The sequence below is a fragment of the Hyla sarda genome, chromosome 1, assembly GCF_029499605.1.
Source record: "Hyla sarda isolate aHylSar1 chromosome 1, aHylSar1.hap1, whole genome shotgun sequence".
NCBI lineage: Eukaryota > Metazoa > Chordata > Amphibia > Anura > Hylidae > Hyla > Hyla sarda.
Window position 1 is genome coordinate 603,781,285 of NC_079189.1, and position 19,513 is coordinate 603,800,797.

A 19,513-nucleotide genomic window follows, 5' to 3' on the forward strand; every position below is an offset into this window, starting at 1 on the left:
CAGTCCTTGATGTCTACTCTGCTTCTCCACGTCTTACTGTGCCTGTGCGGATGTCTGCCTCTGCCTTCTCCTTCTCTACAGTGGCCTTCTTGGACTCTGGATCTGCAGGAAATTTTATTTTGGCCTCTCTCGTCAACAGGTTCAACATCCCAGTGACCAGTCTCGCCAGACCCCTCTACATCAATTGTGTAAATAATGAAAGATTGGACTGTACCATACGTTTCCGCACGGAGCCCCTTCTTATGAGCATCGGATCTCATCATGAGAGGATTGAACTTTTGGTCCTTCCCAATTGCACCTCGGAGATTCTCCTTGGACTTCCCTGGCTTCAACTTCATTCCCCAACCCTGGATTGGTCCACTGGGGAGATCAAGAGTTGGGGGTCCTCTTGTTCCAAGAACTGTCTAAAACCGGTTCCCAGTAACCCTTGCCGTAACTCTGTGGTTCCTCCAGTAACCGGTCTCCCTAAGGCCTATATGGACTTCGCGGATGTTTTCTGCAAAAAACAAGCTGAGACTCTACCTCCTCACAGGCCTTATGATTGCCCTATCGACCTCCTCCCGGGTACTACTCCACCCCGGGGCAGAATTTATCCTCTCTCTGCCCCAGAGACTCTTGCCATGTCCGAATACGTCCAGGAGAATCTAAAAAAGGGCTTTATCCGTAAATCCTCCTCTCCTGCCGGAGCCGGATTTTTCTTTGTGTCCAAAAAAGATGGCTCCCTACGTCCTTGCATTGACTACCGCGGTCTTAATAAAATCACGGTTAAGAACCGCTACCCCTTACCCCTCATCTCTGAACTCTTTGATCGCCTCCAAGGTGCCCACATCTTCACTAAATTGGACTTAAGAGGCGCCTATAACCTCATCCGCATCAGAGAGGGGGACGAGTGGAAAACGGCATTTAACACCAGAGATGGACACTTTGAGTATCTGGTCATGCCCTTTGGACTGTGCAATGCCCCTGCCGTCTTCCAAGACTTTGTCAATGAAATTTTTCGTGATCTGTTATACTCCTGTGTTGTGGTATATCTGGACGATATCCTAATTTTTTCTGCCAATCTAGAAGAACACCGCCAGCATGTCCGTATGGTTCTTCAGAGACTTCGTGACAACCAACTCTATGCCAAAATTGAGAAATGTCTGTTTGAATGCCAATCTCTTCCTTTTCTAGGATATTTGGTCTCTGGCCAGGGACTACAGATGGATCCAGACAAACTCTCTGCCGTCTTAAATTGGCCACGCCCCTCCGGACTCCGTGCTATCCAACGCTTTTTGGGGTTCGCCAATTATTACAGGCAATTTATTCCACATTTTTCTACCATTGTGGCTCCTATCGTGGCTTTAACCAAAAAAAATGCTGATCCCAAGTCCTGGCCTCCTCAAGCAGAAGACTCCTTTAAACGACTCAAGTCTGCCTTTTCTTCGGCTCCCGTGCTCTCCAGACCTGACCCTTCCAAACCCTTCCTATTGGAGGTTGATGCCTCCTCAGTAGGAGCTGGAGCTGTTCTTCTACAAAAAAATTCTTCCGGGCATGCTGTCACTTGTGGTTTTTTCTCTAGGACCTTCTCTCCAGCGGAGAGGAACTACTCCATCGGGGATCGAGAGCTTCTAGCCATTAAATTAGCACTTGAGGAATGGAGGCATCTGCTGGAGGGATCAAGATTTCCTGTTATTATCTACACCGACCACAAGAACCTCTCCTACCTCCAGTCGGCCCAACGGCTGAATCCTCGCCAGGCCCGGTGGTCTCTGTTCTTTGCCCGATTTAATTTTGAGATTCACTTTCGTCCTGCCGATAAGAACATTAGGGCCGATGCTCTCTCTCGTTCCTCGGATGCCTCAGAAGTTGATCTCCCTCCGCAACACATCATTCCACCTGACTGCCTGATCTCCACTTCTCCTGCCTCCATCAGGCAGACTCCTCCAGGAAAGACCTTTGTTTCTCCACGCCAACGCCTCGGAATCCTCAAATGGGGTCACTCCTCCCATCTCGCAGGTCATGCGGGCATCAAGAAATCTGTGCAACTCATCTCCCGCTTCTATTGGTGGCCGACTCTGGAGACGGATGTTGGGGACTTTGTGCGAGCCTGCACTATCTGTGCCCGGGATAAGACTCCTCGCCAGAAGCCCGCTGGTTTTCTTCATCCTCTGCCTGTCCCCGAACAGCCTTGGTCTCTGATTGGTATGGATTTTATTACTGATTTACCCCCTTCCCGTGGCAACACCGTTATTTGGGTGGTCGTTGATCGATTCTCCAAAATGGCACATTTCATCCCTCTTCCTGGTCTTCCTTCTGCGCCTCAGTTGGCTAAACAATTTTTTGTACACATTTTTCGTCTTCACGGGTTGCCTACGCAGATTGTCTCGGATAGAGGGGTCCAATTCGTGTCTAAATTCTGGAGAGCTCTCTGTAAACAACTCAAGATTAAATTAAATTTTTCCTCTGCATATCATCCCCAGTCCAATGGACAAGTAGAAAGAATTAACCAGATCCTGGGTGATTATTTGCGACATTTTGTTTCCTCCCGCCAGGATGACTGGGCAGATCTCCTTCCATGGGCCGAATTCTCGTATAACTTCAGGGTCTCTGAATCTTCCTCCAAATCCCCATTTTTCGTGGTGTACGGCCGTCACCCTCTTCCCCCCCTCCCTACCCCCTTGCCCTCTGGTCTGCCCGCTGTGGATGAAATTTCTCGTGACCTTTCCATTATATGGAGAGAGACCCAAAATTCTCTCTTACAGGCTTCTTCACGCATGAAGAGGTTCGCGGATAAGAAAAGAAGAGCTCCCCCCGTTTTTTCCCCTGGAGACAAGGTATGGCTCTCCGCTAAATATGTCCGCTTCCGTGTCCCTAGCTACAAGTTGGGACCACGCTATCTTGGTCCTTTCAAAATTTTGTGTCAAATTAATCCTGTCTCTTATAAACTTCTTCTTCCTCCTTCTCTTCGTATCCCTAATGCCTTTCACGTCTCTCTTCTCAAACCACTCATCCTCAACCGTTTTTCTCCCAAATCTGTTCCTCCCACTCCTGTTTCCGGCTCCTCGGACGTCTTCTCGGTCAAGGAAATTTTGGCTGCCAAAAAGGTCAGAGGGAAAAATTTTTTTTTAGTAGACTGGGAGGGTTGTGGTCCTGAAGAGAGATCCTGGGAACCTGAGGACAACATCCTTGACAAAAGTCTGCTCCTCAGGTTCTCAGGCTCCAAGAAGAGGGGGAGACCCAAGGGGGGGGGGTACTGTTACGCCGAGCGCTCCGGGTCCCCGCTCCTCCCCGGAGCGCTCGCTTCACTCCCTCCGCTGCAGCGCTCCGGTCACGTCCTCTGACCCGGGGCGCTGCGATCCTGCTGCCAGCCGGGATGCGATTCGCGATGCGGGTAGCGCCCGCTCGCGATGCGCACCCCGGCTCCCCTACCTGACTCGCTCCCCGTCTGTTCTGTCCCGGCGCGCGCGGCCCCGCTCCCTAGGGCGCGCGCGCGCCGGGTCTCTGCGATTTAAAGGGCCACTGCGCCGCTGATTGGCGCAGTGGTTCCAATTAGGGTTTTCACCTGTGCACTTCCCTATATTACCTCACTTCCCTTGCACTCCCTTGCCGGATCTTGTTGCCTTAGTGCCAGTGAAAGCGTTCCTTGTGTGTTCCTTGCCAGTGTTTCCAGACCTTCTGCCGTTGCCCCTGACTACGATCCTTGCTGCCTGCCCCGACCTTCTGCTACGTCCGACCTTGCTTCTGCCTACTCCCTTGTACCGCGCCTATCTTCAGCAGCCAGAGAGGTGAGCCGTTGCTAGTGGATACGACCTGGTCACTACCGCCGCAGCAAGACCATCCCGCTTTGCGGCGGGCTCTGGTGAAAACCAGTAGTGGCTTAGAACCGGTCCACTAGCACGGTCCACGCCAATCCCTCTCTGGCACAGAGGGTCCACTACCTGCCAGCCGGCATCGTGACACTCTTCCTCCAGTATTATATCACTCTTCCTCCTGTATTATATCACCCCGCCTCCTGTATTATATCACTCTTCCTCCTGTATTATATCACTCTTCCTCTAGTATTATATCACCCGACTCCAGTATTATATCACTCTTCTTCTAGTATTATATCACCCCGCCTCCTGTATTATATCACTCTTCCTCCAGTATTATATCACTCTTCCTCCAGTATTAAATCACTCTTCCTCCAGTATTATATCACTCTTCCTCCAGTATTATATCACTCTTCCTCCAGTATTATATCACTCTTCCTCCAGTATTATATCACTCTTCCTCCTGCATTATATCACTCTTCCTTCTGTATTATATCACTCTTCCTCCTGTATTATATCACTCTTCCTCCAGTATTAAATCACTCTTCCTCCAGTATTATATCACTCTTCCTCCAGTATTATATCACTCTTCCTCCAGTATTATATCACTCTTCCTCCAGTATTATATCACCCCGCCTCCAGTATTAAATCACTCTTCCTCCAGTATTATATCACTCTTCCTCCAGTATTATATCACTCTTCCTCCAGTATTATATCATTCTTCCTCCAGTATTATATCACTCTTCCTCCAGTATTATATCACTCTTCCTCCTGTATTATATCACTCTTCCTCCAGTATTATATCACCCTTCCTCCAGTATTATATTACTCTTCTTCTAGTATTATATCACTCTTCCTCCGGTATTATATCACTCTTCCTCCGGTATTATATCACTCTTCCTCCGGTATTATATCACTCTTCCTCCGGTATTATATCACTCTTCCTCCGGTATTATATCACTCTTCCTCCTGTATTATATCACTCTTCCTCCAGTATTATATCACTCTTCCTCCAGTATTATATCACTCTTCCTCCAGTATTATATCACTCTTCCTCCAGTATTATATCACTCTTCCTCCTGTATTATATCACTCTTCCTCCTGTATTATATCACTCTTCCTCCAGTATTATATCACTCTTCCTCCAGTATTATATCACTCTTCCTCCAGTATTATATCACTCTTCCTCCAGTATTATATCACTCTTCCTCCTGTATTATATCACTCTTCCTCCGGTATTATATCACTCTTCCTCCGGTATTATATCACTCTTCCTCCTGTATTAGATCACTCTTCCTCCTGTATTAGATCACTCTTCCTCCTGTATTAGATCACTCTTCCTCCGGTATTATATCACTCTTCCTCCTGTATTAGATCACTCTTCCTCCAGTATTATATCACTCTTCCTCCAGTATTATATTACTCTCGCAGGACCCCCGCGATCAGGCATCTTATACCCTATCCTTTGTATAGGGGATACGATGTCTAAGCGCCGGAGTACCCCTTTAAAATCAGTGATCCCTCTATGTGCAAATGTAAGTACTCTACTCTTCCTCAAGTCACTCCAGATCCATAGATTCACTCTGCACAGCAAATATCTCCTGGTTTACAACTCTCTTTCAGCTGCCTCTCTTCCAAAGAAACACTCAGACAGAACACTCTTCCTCTAGTATATCAACCCGTCTCCTGTATTATATCACTCTTCCTCTAGTATTATATCAACCCACCTCCTGTATTATATCACTCTTCCTCTAGTATTATATCAACCCACCTCCTGTATTATATAACTCTTCTTCCTGTATTATATCACTCTTCCTCCAGTATTATATCACCGGACTCCAGTATTATATCACTCTTCCTCTAATATTATATCACCCCGCCTCCTGTATTATATCACTCTTCCTCTAGTATTATATCACTCTTCCTCTAGTATTATATCACCCCGCCTCCTGTATTATATCACTCTTCCTCCTGTATTATATCACTCTTCCTCTAGTATTATATCACCCGACTCCAGTATTATATCACTCTTCTTCTAGTATTATATCACCCCGCCTCCTGTATTATATCACTCTTCTTCTAGTATTATATCACCCCGCCTCCTGTATTATATCACTCTTCCTCCAGTATTATATCACTCTTCCTCCAGTATTAAATCACTCTTCCTCCAGTATTATATCACTCTTCCTCCCGTATTATATCACTCTTCCTCCAGTATTATATCACTCTTCCTCCAGTATTATATCACTCTTCCTCCAGTATTATATCACTCTTCCTCCTGCATTATATCACTCTTCCTTCTGTATTATATCACTCTTCCTCCTGTATTATATCACTCTTCCTCCAGTATTAAATCACTCTTCCTCCAGTATTATATCACTCTTCCTCCAGTATTATATCACCCCGCCTCCAGTATTATATCACTCTTCCTCCAGTATTATATCACTCTTCCTCCAGTATTATATCACTCTTCCTCCAGTATTATATCATTCTTCCTCCAGTATTATATCACTCTTCCTCCAGTATTATATCACTCTTCCTCCTGTATTATATCACTCTTCCTCCAGTATTATATCACCCTTCCTCCAGTATTATATCACTCTTCTTCTAGTATTATATCACTCTTCCTCCGGTATTATATCACTCTTCCTCCGGTATTATATCACTCTTCCTCCGGTATTATATCACTCTTCCTCCGGTATTATATCACTCTTCCTCCTGTATTATATCACTCTTCCTCCAGTATTATATCACTCTTCCTCCAGTATTATATCACTCTTCCTCCAGTATTATATCACTCTTCCTCCAGTATTATATCACTCTTCCTCCTGTATTATATCACTCTTCCTCCTGTATTATATCACTCTTCCTCCAGTATTATATCACTCTTCCTCCAGTATTATATCACTCTTCCTCCAGTATTATATCACTCTTCCTCCAGTATTATATCACTCTTCCTCCTGTATTATATCACTCTTCCTCCTGTATTATATCACTCTTCCTCCGGTATTATATCACTCTTCCTCCTGTATTAGATCACTCTTCCTCCTGTATTAGATCACTCTTCCTCCTGTATTAGATCACTCTTCCTCCGGTATTATATCACTCTTCCTCCTGTATTAGATCACTCTTCCTCCAGTATTATATCACTCTTCCTCCGGTATTATATCACTCTTCCTCCAGTATTATATTACTCTCGCAGGACCCCCGCGATCAGGCATCTTATACCCTATCCTTTGTATAGGGGATAAGATGTCTAAGCGCCGGAGTACCCCTTTAAAATCAGTGATCCCTCTATGTGCAAATGTAAGTACTCTACTCTTCCTCAAGTCACTCCAGATCCATAGATTCACTCTGCACAGCAAATATCTCCTGGTTTACAACTCTCTTTCAGCTGCCTCTCTTCCAAAGAAACACTCAGACAGAACACTCTTCCTCTAGTATATCAACCCGTCTCCTCTATTATATCACTCTTCCTCTAGTATTATATCAACCCACCTCCTGTATTATATAACTCTTCTTCCTGTATTATATCACTCTTCCTCCAGTATTATATCACTGGACTCCAGTATTATATCACTCTTCCTCTAATATTATATCACTCTTCCTCTAGTATTATATCACCCCGCCTCCTGTATTATATCACTCTTCCTCCTGTATTATATCACTCTTCCTCTAGTATTATATCACCCCGCCTCCTGTATTATATCACTCTTCCTCCTGTATTATATCACTCTTCCTCTAGTATTATATCACCCGACTCCAGTATTATATCACTCTTCTTCTAGTATTATATCACCCCGCCTCCTGTATTATATCACTCTTCCTCCGGTATTATATCACTCTTCCTCCGGTATTAGATCACTCTTCCTCCGGTATTAGATCACTCTTCCTCCGGTATTAGATCACTCTTCCTCCGGTATTAGATCACTCTTCCTCCGGTATTATATCACTCTTCCTCCTGTGTTATATCACTCTTCCTCCAGTGTTATATCACTCTTCCTCCTGTATTATATCACTCTTCCTCCGGTATTATATCACTCTTCCTCCGGTATTATATCACTCTTCCTCCGGTATTATATCACTCTTCCTCCGGTATTAGATCACTCTTCCTCCGGTATTAGATCACTCTTCCTCCGGTATTAGATCACTCTTCCTCCGGTATTAGATCACTCTTCCTCCGGTATTAGATCACTCTTCCTCCTGTATTAGATCACTCTTCCTCCGGTATTATATCACTCTTCCTCCGGTATTATATCACTCTTCCTCCAGTATTATATCACTCTTCCTCCTGTATGATATCACTCTTCCTCCTGTATGATATCACTCTTCCTCCTGTATGATATCACTCTTCCTCCTGTATGATATCACTCTTCCTCCGGTATTATATCACTCTTCCTCCGGTATTATATCACTCTTCCTCCGGTATTATATCACTCTTCCTCCGGTATTATATCACTCTTCTTCCGGTATTATATCACTCTTCCTCCTGTATGATATCACTCTTCCTCCTGTATGATATCACTCTTCCTCCTGTATGATATCACTCTTCCTCCTGTATGATATCACTCTTCCTCCGGTATTATATCATTCTTCCTCCGGTATTATATCACTCTTCCTCCGGTATTATATCACTCTTCCTCCTGTATGATGTCACTCTTCCTCCTGTATGATATCACTCTTCCTCCTGTATTATATCACTCTCCCTCCTGTATTATATCACTCTTCCTCCAGTATTATATCACTCTTCCTCCAGTATTATATCACTCTTCCTCCAGTATTATATCACTCTTCCTCCTGTATTATATCACTCTTCCTCCTGTATTATATCACTCTTCCTCCGGTATTATATCACTCTTCCTCCTGTATTATATCACTCTTCCTCCAGTATTAGATCACTCTTCCTCCTGTATTATATCACTCTTCCTCTAGTATTATATCACCCGACTCCAGTATTATATCACTCTTCTTCTAGTATTATATCACCCCGCCTCCTGTATTATATCACTCTTCCTCCAGTATTATATCACTCTTCCTCCAGTATTATATCACTCTTCCTCCTGTATTATATCACTCTTCCTCCGGTATTATATCACTCTTCCTCCGGTATTATATCACTCTTCCTCCTGTGTTATATCACTCTTCCTCCAGTATTATATCACTCTTCCTCCAGTGTTATATCACTCTTCCTCCGGTATTATATCACTCTTCCTCCGGTATTATATCACTCTTCCTCCGGTATTATATCACTCTTCCTCCGGTATTATATCACTCTTCCTCCTGTATGATATCACTCTTCCTCCGGTATTATATCACTCTTCCTCCAGTATTATATCACTCTTCCTCCAGTATTATATCACTCTTCCTCCTGTATTATATCACTCTTCCTCCGGTATTATATCACTCTTCCTCCGGTATTATATCACTCTTCCTCCTGTGTTATATCACTCTTCCTCCAGTATTATATCACTCTTCCTCCAGTGTTATATCACTCTTCCTCCGGTATTATATCACTCTTCCTCCGGTATTATATCACTCTTCCTCCGGTATTATATCACTCTTCCTCCGGTATTATATCACTCTTCCTCCTGTATGATATCACTCTTCCTCCGGTATTATATCACTCTTCCTCCGGTATTATATCACTCTTCCTCCTGTATGATATCACTCTTCCTCCAGTATTATATCACTCTTCCTCCAGTATTATATCACTCTCCCTCCTGTATTATATCACTCTTCCTCCAGTATTATATCACTCTTCCTCCAGTATTATATCACTCTTCCTCCAGTATTATATCACTCTTCCTCCAGTATTATATCACTCTTCCTCCAGTATTATATCACTCTTCCTCCGGTATTATATCACTCTTCCTCCGGTATTATATCACTCTTCCTACAGTATTATATCACTCTTCCTCCAGTATTATATCACTCTTCCTCCAGTATTATATCACTCTTCCTCCAGTATTATATCACTCTTCCTCCGGTATTATATCACTCTTCCTCCGGTATTATATCACTCTTCCTCCGGTATTATATCACTCTTCCTTCAGTATTATATCACTCTTCCTCCAGTATTATATCACTCTTCCTCCAGTATTATATCACTCTTCCTCCAGTATTATATCACTCTTCCTCCAGTATTATATCCCTCTTCCTCCAGTATTATATCACTCTTCCTCCAGTATTATATCACTCTTCCTCCAGTATTATATCACTCTTCCTCCAGTATTATATCACTCTTCCTCCAGTATTATATCACTCTTCCTCCAGTATTATATCACTCTTCCTCCAGTATTATATCACTCCGCCTCCGGTATGAAAGTGTAATAAAGGCTGGGTTCACACTTCATGTTTGTTTGCATTTAATTTATACCTTTTATACACTTGAAAAGAAAAAAACAAGTATGGAGAAGATTTTTCAAAACCTGTGTAGAGGAAATGGTGACCAGTTGTCAATAGCAACCGATCAGATTCCTTTAACTTTTGAAAAGGCCTCTGAAAAATGAAAGAAGCGATCTGATTGGTTGCTATGGGCAACTGGTCAACTTTTCCTCTGGACAGATCTTGACAAATCTCCCCCTAATATGTTACCAAGCAGAAATTCTGAAGTGTGGATGTGAGTGCGGAATCCCATGGAAGTCTATGGACTTTAATTTGAGACGGAATCCTGCAAGCAGAAATTCTGCCGTGTGAATAGACCTTAAAGGGGTACTCCACCCCTAGACATCTTATCCCCTATCCAAAGGATAGGCGATAAGATGTCTGATCGTGGGGGTCCAGCCGCTGGGGACCCCTGCAATATAGCACGCGTCACGCCCCCTCCCATAGACTTGCATTGAGGGGACGGGGCGTGACATCTTACGGGGGCGGTCTTGTGATGTCACGAACTTCCGTTCCCGTGGTCGGTACCCAGACCCTCCAGCGCTTCCGACAAGAAACAGGTGGGTGCCGTGTGCTATATTGTGGGGGTCCCCAGCGATCAGACATCTTATCCCCTATCCTTTGGATAGGGGATAAGATGTCTAGGGTGGAGTACCCCTTTAAGGGTAGGGTCACACATTGTGCATATGTTTCACATTGTGCAAAATCCATGGTGCCGCAGGAAAAACGCTGCGTATTCTCCTATGAGCAGGCACACAAGACTTCCCTGTGCATTTTGGAGGGCGGGGCCAGCACATCGCAGACACGTCGGCACGCTGGCTCCGCCTCCAAATCTTACTGCACTTCCAGGGCTGCTGTGGGTAGCAATGTGTGTCTGCTCATGGGAGAATACTCAGCGTTATTAACAATGGGGGAGATCAAAACCCATCCAGAGGTAAAAGGTGCCCAAAGCAACCAATCAGATCGCTTCTTTCATTTTTAACAAGGCCTCTGCAAAATGAAAGCAGCGATCTGATTGGTTGCTATGGGCAACTTTTCCTCTGGACAGGTTTTGATAAATCTCCCCCAATGTGTGACCCTACCCTAAAGGAAACAGTGAAAAGGAGACAACAATGCACTATGAACCCAGCCCAGGTTCTAAGTTCCCCAATATTGTCATATAACTCCAAATAACTCGTCATACAGCAACATAAACAAAAAGGCTACAAATACATGTAAGAGTTCTGGCTACTATAATGCAGTAATGAAAAATAAAAAATGCTCCACAGACCCCAGGTCCTGAAGGAGTTAATGGTGTTGTCCCCTCCCCCACACCTTCTGATAACCTCACACATACCTCCACCGCAGACTGTACAGAGCCGTGTACTTACCCTGTGCTTACACCACCTGCCATGATGTCACAGTCATGTGATCAGTCACATGGAGGAGGAGGAGTCACATGATCAGGGGCTGCTGCTCTAGGCTCATCTGCTCAGTGTATGCAGGACTCTGCTGTGCTGGTTGTGATCGCTGCTGGATGAGCTGAAGTTATGTGTATGCAGCAGAGCTGTGTGTGTGTGATGTGCGTGGTGCAGAGCTGTGTATGTGTGTGTTATATATGTCTGCAGCAGAGCTGTGTGTAATGTGCATGTAGCTGAGCTGTATGTGTACACAGTAGAGCTGTATATGTGTAATGTACATGTAGCTGAGCTGTATGTGTACACAGTAGAGCTGTATATGTGTAATGTAGCTGAGCTGTATGTGTACACAGTAGAGCTGTATATGTGTAATGTACATGTAGCTGAGCTGTATGTGTACACAGTAGAGCTGTGTGTAATGTACATGTAGCTGAGCTGTATGTGTACACAGTAGAGCTGTATATGTGTAATGTGCATGTAGCTGAGCTGTATGTGTACACAGTAGAGCTGTATATGTGTAATGTGCATGTAGCTGAGCTGTATGTGTACACAGTAGAGCTGTATATGTGTAATGTACATGTAGCTGAGCTGTATGTGTACACAGTAGAGCTGTATATGTGTAATGTACATGTAGCTGAGCTGTATGTGTACACAGTAGAGCTGTATATGTGTAATGTGCATGTAGCGGAGCTGTATGTGTACACAGTAGTGCTGTATATGTGTAATGTACATGTAGCTGAGCTGTATGTGTACACAGTAGAGCTGTATATGTGTAATGTGCATGTAGCTGAGCTGTATGTGTACACAGTAGTGCTGTATATGTGTAATGTACATGTAGCTGAGCTGTATGTGTACACAGTAGAGCTGTATATGTGTAATGTACATGTAGCTGAGCTGTATGTGTACACAGTAGAGCTGTATATGTGTAATGTACATGTAGCTGAGCTGTATGTGTACACAGTAGTGCTGTATATGTGTAATGTGCATGTAGCTGAGCTGTATGTGTACACAGTAGAGCTGTATATATGTAATGTACATGTAGCTGAGCTGTATGTGTACACAGTAGAGCTGTATATGTGTAATGTGCATGTAGCTGAGCTGTATGTGTACACAGTAGAGCTGTATATGTGTAATGTGCATGTAGCTGAGCTGTATGTGTACACAGTAGAGCTGTATATGTGTAATGTACATGTAGCTGAGCTGTATGTGTACACAGTAGGGCTGTATATGTGTAATGTACATGTAGCTGAGCTGTATGTGTACACAGTAGAGCTGTATATGTGTAATGTGCATGTAGCTGAGCTGTATGTGTACACAGTAGAGCTGTATATGTGTAATGTACATGTAGCTGAGCTGTATGTGTACACAGTAGAGCTGTGTATGTGTAATGTGCATGTAGCTGAGCTGTATGTGTACACAGTAGAGCTGTATATGTGTAATGTGCATGTAGCTGAGCTGTATGTGTACACAGTAGAGCTGTATATGTGTAATGTAGCTGAGCTGTATGTGTACACAGTAGAGCTGTATATGTGTAATGTACATGTAGCTGAGCTGTATGTGTACACAGTAGAGCTGTATATGTGTAATGTACATGTAGCTGAGCTGTATGTGTACACAGTAGAGCTGTATGTGTAATGTGCATGTAGCTGAGCTGTATGTGTACACAGTAGAGCTGTATATGTATAATGTACATGTAGCTGAGCTGTATGTGTACACAGTAGAGCTGTATATGTGTAATGTACATGTAGCTGTGCTGTATGTGTACACAGTAGAGCTGTATATGTGTAATGTACATGTAGCTGCGCTGTATGTGTACACAGTAGAGCTGTATATGTGTAATGTACATGTAGCTGCGCTGTATGTGTACACAGTAGAGCTGTATATGTGTAATGTACATGTAGCTGAGCTGTATGTGTACACAGTAGAGCTGTATATGTGTAATGTACATGTAGCTGAGCTGTATGTGTACACAGTAGAGCTGTATATGTGTAATGTACATGTAGCTGCGCTGTATGTGTACACAGTAGAGCTGTATATGTGTAATGTACATGTAGCTGAGCTGTATGTGTACACAGTAGAGCTGTATATGTGTAATGTACATGTAGCTGAGCTGTATGTGTACCCAGTAGCGCTGTATATGTGTAATGTGCATGTAGCTGAGCTGTATGTGTACACAGTAGAGCTGTATATGTGTAATGTACATGTAGCTGAGCTGTATGTGTACACAGTAGAGCTGTATATGTGTAATGTACATGTAGCTGAGCTGTATGTGTACACAGTAGAGCTGTATATGTATAATGTACATGTAGCTGAGCTGTATGTGTACACAGTAGAGCTGTATATGTGTAATGTACATGTAGCTGAGCTGTATGTGTACACAGTAGAGCTGTATATGTGTAATGTACATGTAGCTGTGCTGTATGTGTACACAGTAGAGCTGTATATGTGTAATGTACATGTAGCTGAGCTGTATGTGTACACAGTAGTGCTGTATATGTATAATGTACATGTAGCTGAGCTGTATGTGTACACAGTAGAGCTGTATATGTGTAATGTGCATGTAGCTGAGCTGTATGTGTACACAGTAGAGCTGTATATGTAATGTGCATGTAGCTGAGCTGTATGTGTACACAGTAGAGCTGTATATGTGTAATGTGCATGTAGCTGAGCTGTATGTGTACACAGTAGAGCTGTATATGTGTAATGTACATGTAGCTGAGCTGTATGTGTACACAGCAGAGCTGTGTGTAATGTACATGTAGCTGAGCTGTATGTGTACACAGTAGAGCTGTATATGTGTAATGTACATGTAGCTGAGCTGTATGTGTACACAGTAGAGCTGTATATGTGTAATGTACATGTAGCTGAGCTGTATGTGTACACAGTAGAGCTGTATATGTGTAATGTACATGTAGCTGAGCTGTATGTGTACACAGTAGAGCTGTATATGTGTAATGTACATGTAGCTGAGCTGTATGTGTACACAGTAGAGCTGTATGTGTGTAATGTACATGTAGCTGAGCTGTATGTGTACACAGTAGGGCTGTATATGTGTAATGTGCATGTAGCTGTGCTGTATGTGTACACAGTAGAGCTGTATATGTAATGTGCATGTAGCTGAGCTGTATGTGTACACAGTAGAGCTGTATATGTGTAATGTACATGTAGCTGAGCTGTACGTGTACACAGTAGAGCTGTATATGTGTAATGTACATGTAGCTGAGCTGTATGTGTACACAGTAGAGCTGTATATGTAATGTGCATGTAGCTGAGCTGTATGTGTACACAGTAGAGCTGTATATGTGTAATGTACATGTAGCTGCGCTGTATGTGTACACAGTAGAGCTGTATATGTGTAATGTACATGTAGCTGAGCTGTATGTGTACACAGTAGAGCTGTATATGTGTAATGTACATGTAGCTGAGCTGTATGTGTACACAGTAGAGCTGTATATGTGTAATGTACATGTAGCTGCGCTGTATGTGTACACAGTAGAGCTGTATATGTGTAATGTACATGTAGCTGAGCTGCATGTGTACACAGTAGAGCTGTATATGTGTAATGTACATGTAGCTGAGCTGTATGTGTACCCAGTAGCGCTGTATATGTGTAATGTGCATGTAGCTGAGCTGTATGTGTACACAGTAGAGCTGTATATGTGTAATGTGCATGTAGCTGAGCTGTATGTGTACACAGTAGAGCTGTATATGTGTAATGTACATGTAGCTGAGCTGTATGTGTACACAGTAGAGCTGTATATGTGTAATGTACATGTAGCTGAGCTGTATGTGTACACAGTAGAGCTGTATATGTGTAATGTACATGTAGCTGAGCTGTATGTGTACACAGTAGAGCTGTATATGTGTAATGTACATGTAGCTGTGCTGTATGTGTACACAGTAGAGCTGTATATGTGTAATGTACATGTAGCTGAGCTGTATGTGTACACAGTAGTGCTGTATATGTATAATGTACATGTAGCTGAGCTGTATGTGTACACAGTAGAGCTGTATATGTGTAATGTGCATGTAGCTGAGCTGTATGTGTACACAGTAGAGCTGTATATGTAATGTGCATGTAGCTGAGCTGTATGTGTACACAGTAGAGCTGTATATGTGTAATGTGCATGTAGCTGAGCTGTATGTGTACACAGTAGAGCTGTATATGTGTAATGTACATGTAGCTGAGCTGTATGTGTACACAGCAGAGCTGTGTGTAATGTACATGTAGCTGAGCTGTATGTGTACACAGTAGAGCTGTATATGTGTAATGTACATGTAGCTGAGCTGTATGTGTACACAGTAGGGCTGTATATGTGTAATGTGCATGTAGCTGTGCTGTATGTGTACACAGTAGAGCTGTATATGTAATGTGCATGTAGCTGAACTGTATGTGTACACAGCAGAGCTGTGTGTAATGTACATGTAGCTGAGCTGTATGTGTACACAGTAGAGCTGTATATGTGTAATGTACATGTAGCTGAGCTGTATGTGTACACAGTAGGGCTGTATATGTGTAATGTGCATGTAGCTGTGCTGTATGTGTACACAGTAGAGCTGTATATGTAATGTGCATGTAGCTGAGCTGTATGTGTACACAGTAGAGCTGTATATGTGTAATGTACATGTAGCTGAGCTGTACGTGTACACAGTAGAGCTGTATATGTGTAATGTACATGTAGCTGAGCTGTATGTGTACACAGTAGAGCTGTATATGTAATGTGCATGTAGCTGAGCTGTATGTGTACACAGTAGAGCTGTATATGTGTAATGTACATGTAGCTGAGCTGTATGTGTACACAGTAGAGCTGTATATGTGTAATGTACATGTAGCTGAGCTGTATGTGTACACAGTAGAGCTGTATATGTGTAATGTGCATGTAGCTGAGCTGTATGTGTACACAGTAGAGCTGTATATGTGTAATGTACATGTAGCTGAGCTGTATGTGTACACAGTAGAGCTGTATATGTGTAATGTGCATGTAGCTGAGCTGTATGTGTACACAGTAGAGCTGTATATGTGTAATGTACATGTAGCTGAGCTGTATGTGTACACAGTAGAGCTGTATATGTGTAATGTGCATGTAGCTGAGCTGTATGTGTACAGATTTATCAAAACCTTTGCAGAGAAACAGTTGACCTGTTTCCCATAGCAACCAATCAGATCGCTTCTTTCATGTTTCATAGGTCGTTTTAAAAATAAAAGTAGTATAGTTCCTCCTAGACTTGCTGTCAGTGTTCCGACCTGCACAGTTTCCGCACGGGCACATTTCAAGGCCATCCAAAAATGTTTGCATTATTCTGATAATGCAACATGACCTCCCCGATCCTGCGTGTGACCGCCTATACAAAATCAGGCTGATCATCTATCATTTTGGTGTAAAATTTTCGAAGGCCTTTGTCCCCTAAAGGAGAATGCAATAGATGAGTCCTTGATTAGTTTTAAAGGGAGACTTCCCTTTCGCCAGTACATACCTTTCTAGAGGGCAAGTTATGGAGTTAAAGGGGTACTCCGGCCCTAAGACATCTTATCCCCTATCCAAAGGATAGGGGATAAGATGTCTGACTGTGGGGGTCCCACCGCTGAGGACCCCCGCAATCTTGAATTCGGCACCCACCTCTTTGAGCTGGAAGCCGCGCTGTCAGCTCACAAACTGCCGGGTGCCGACTACGGGGCCAGAGTATTGTGACATCACGACTCCGCTCCCGTGTGACATCATCCCCTGCCCCCGTTATGCAAGTCTATGGGAGGGGGTGTGACGGCCCCTGCGGTGAGACGTCTTATCCCCTACTCCACCCCCGTGTGACGTCACCTCCCTACTATGTAAGTCTATGGGATGGGGCCTGACGGCCGTCACGCCCCCTCCCATAGACTTGCATAGCGGGGGGTGATGTCACAATACTCCGACCCCAGTGGTCAGCACCCGGCAGTTTGTGAGCTGGCAGCACGGCGTACAGTTCAAAGAGGTGGGTGCCGAATGCAAGATTGCGGGGGTCCCCAGCGGCGGGACCCCCCGCGATCAGACATCTTATCCCCCTATCCTTTGGATAGGGGATAAGATGCCTTAGGGCCGGAGTACCCCTTCAAACTCTACAAGCTGTGTAAGAGTACTACCGGGTACACCTGCTGCTTTAGAGTTTATGAAGGGAGGGATTACCGCACTGAACCTCCAGAATTCCCCCCATCCTGGGAGTTAGCAGGAAAATTGTGTGGGATCTGATGTACCCACTGTTGGATAAGGGTTATCACCTATACATTGATAACTGCTATACCAGCTTCCCCCTCTTCAGGTCCCTTTCCACCAGAGCCACTGCCGCTTGTGCAGAAAAACCAACGAGGCATCCCTGCATATTCCCTCACCATCCCGCTCCCATCCCTGCCTATTCCCTCACCATCCCAATCCCATCCCTGCATATTCCCTCACCATCCCAATCCCATCCCTGCATATTCCCTCACCATCCCAATCCCATCCCTGCATATTCCCTCACCATCCCAATCCCATCCCTGCATATTCCCTCACCATCCCGATCCCATCCCTGCATATTCCCTCACCATCCCGATCCCATCCCTGCATATTCCCTCACCATCCCGATCCCATCCCTGCATATTCCCTCACCATCCCGATCCCATCCCTGCCTATTCCCTCACCATCTCAATCCCATCCCTGCCTATTCCCTCACAATCCCAATCCCATCCCTGCCTATTCCCTCACCATCCCGATCCCATCCCTGCCTATTCCCTCACCATCCCGATCCCATCCCTGCCTATTCCCTCACCATCCCAATCCCATCCCTGCCTATTTCCTCACCATCCCAATCCCATCCCTGCCTATTTCCTCACCATCCCAATCCCATCCCTGCCTATTCCCTCACCATCCCAATCCCATCCCTGCCTATTCCCTCACCATCCCAATCCCATCCCTGCCTATTCCCTCACCATCCCAATCCCATCCCTGCCTATTCCCTCACCATCCCAATCCCATCCCTGCCTATTTCCTCACCATCCCAATCCCATCCCTGCCTATTTCCTCAACATCCCAATCCCATCCCTGCCTATTTCCTCACCATCCCAATCCCATCCCTGCCTATTCCCTCACCATCCCAATCCCATCCCTGCCTATTCCCTCACCATCCCAATCCCATCCCTGCCTATTTCCTCACCATCCCAATCCCATCCCTGCATATTCCCTCACCATCCCAATCCCATCCCTGCATATTCCCTCACCATCCCAATCCCTAGTGGTGAGTGAGCAGGGCCCTTACCAGTGACTGGTCCGATAAAAGGAGGTCTTTATGCTGACCACCATTCACAGTAATGGCAGCACCTCTGTCCCTGTGCAAGGTACCACGTTGACAGTCCTCAAACCTGATTGTATTCTGCCCTACAATCGGTATATGGGAGGATTTGATCTCTCGGATCAAGTCCTCAAAACCATATAATGCCATGCGCAAAACCCGGGCATGGTACCAAAAAGTAGCGGTTTACATGGTCCAGATGGTAAGGTACAGAACTTTTGTACTGTACCGGACCACAGACAACACAGGGACATTCCTCCAGTTCCAGGAGGTACTCAAGACCCCGATCTTTGGTGAGGAGGAAGGAGCTGGCAGTCCCCGCCTCGTCCCATGCCAACACTTTTCAAGTGAGGTCCCCTATACTGGAAAGAAGTGACGGCCCCGGAAAAAATGCAGAATGTGACGGGGATAAAGAAGGACTCCACCACACAGTGCAACACTTGCCCAGATCATCCGAGCCTCTGCATTAAAGCGTACCTTTCACCCAAAAAACTTTTGATATTTCTAATACCATGTGATTAACAAAAATCTATCTATCTGTATCTATATATATACAAGCAGTCCAAAATCACAGCACCAGACAGGTCAAGGATCTTCAAAACACTGGGTAGTCTTTATTTTCCCCAAAACAAGAGCAACGTT

The 19,513-nt window shown here is 44.4% G+C and overlaps 2 protein-coding genes across 2 annotated transcripts in view; one reads left to right on the top strand and one right to left on the bottom strand.

Moving 5' to 3' along the window:
• The window catches only part of LOC130296871 (gastrula zinc finger protein XlCGF26.1-like), a 44,203-nt gene extending 32,628 nt beyond the window's left edge, over positions 1–11,575 (bottom strand). Inside the window, exon 1 of the mRNA XM_056548878.1 lies at positions 11,549–11,575. The gene's annotated coding sequence lies outside the window, so the exon portion shown is untranslated. The remainder of the gene's footprint in view (positions 1–11,548) is intronic.
• LOC130296495 (zinc finger protein 605-like) overlaps positions 1–19,513 on the top strand; it is a 505,889-nt gene that overhangs the window by 108,772 nt on the left and 377,604 nt on the right. The gene's annotated exons all lie outside the window — the stretch shown is intronic.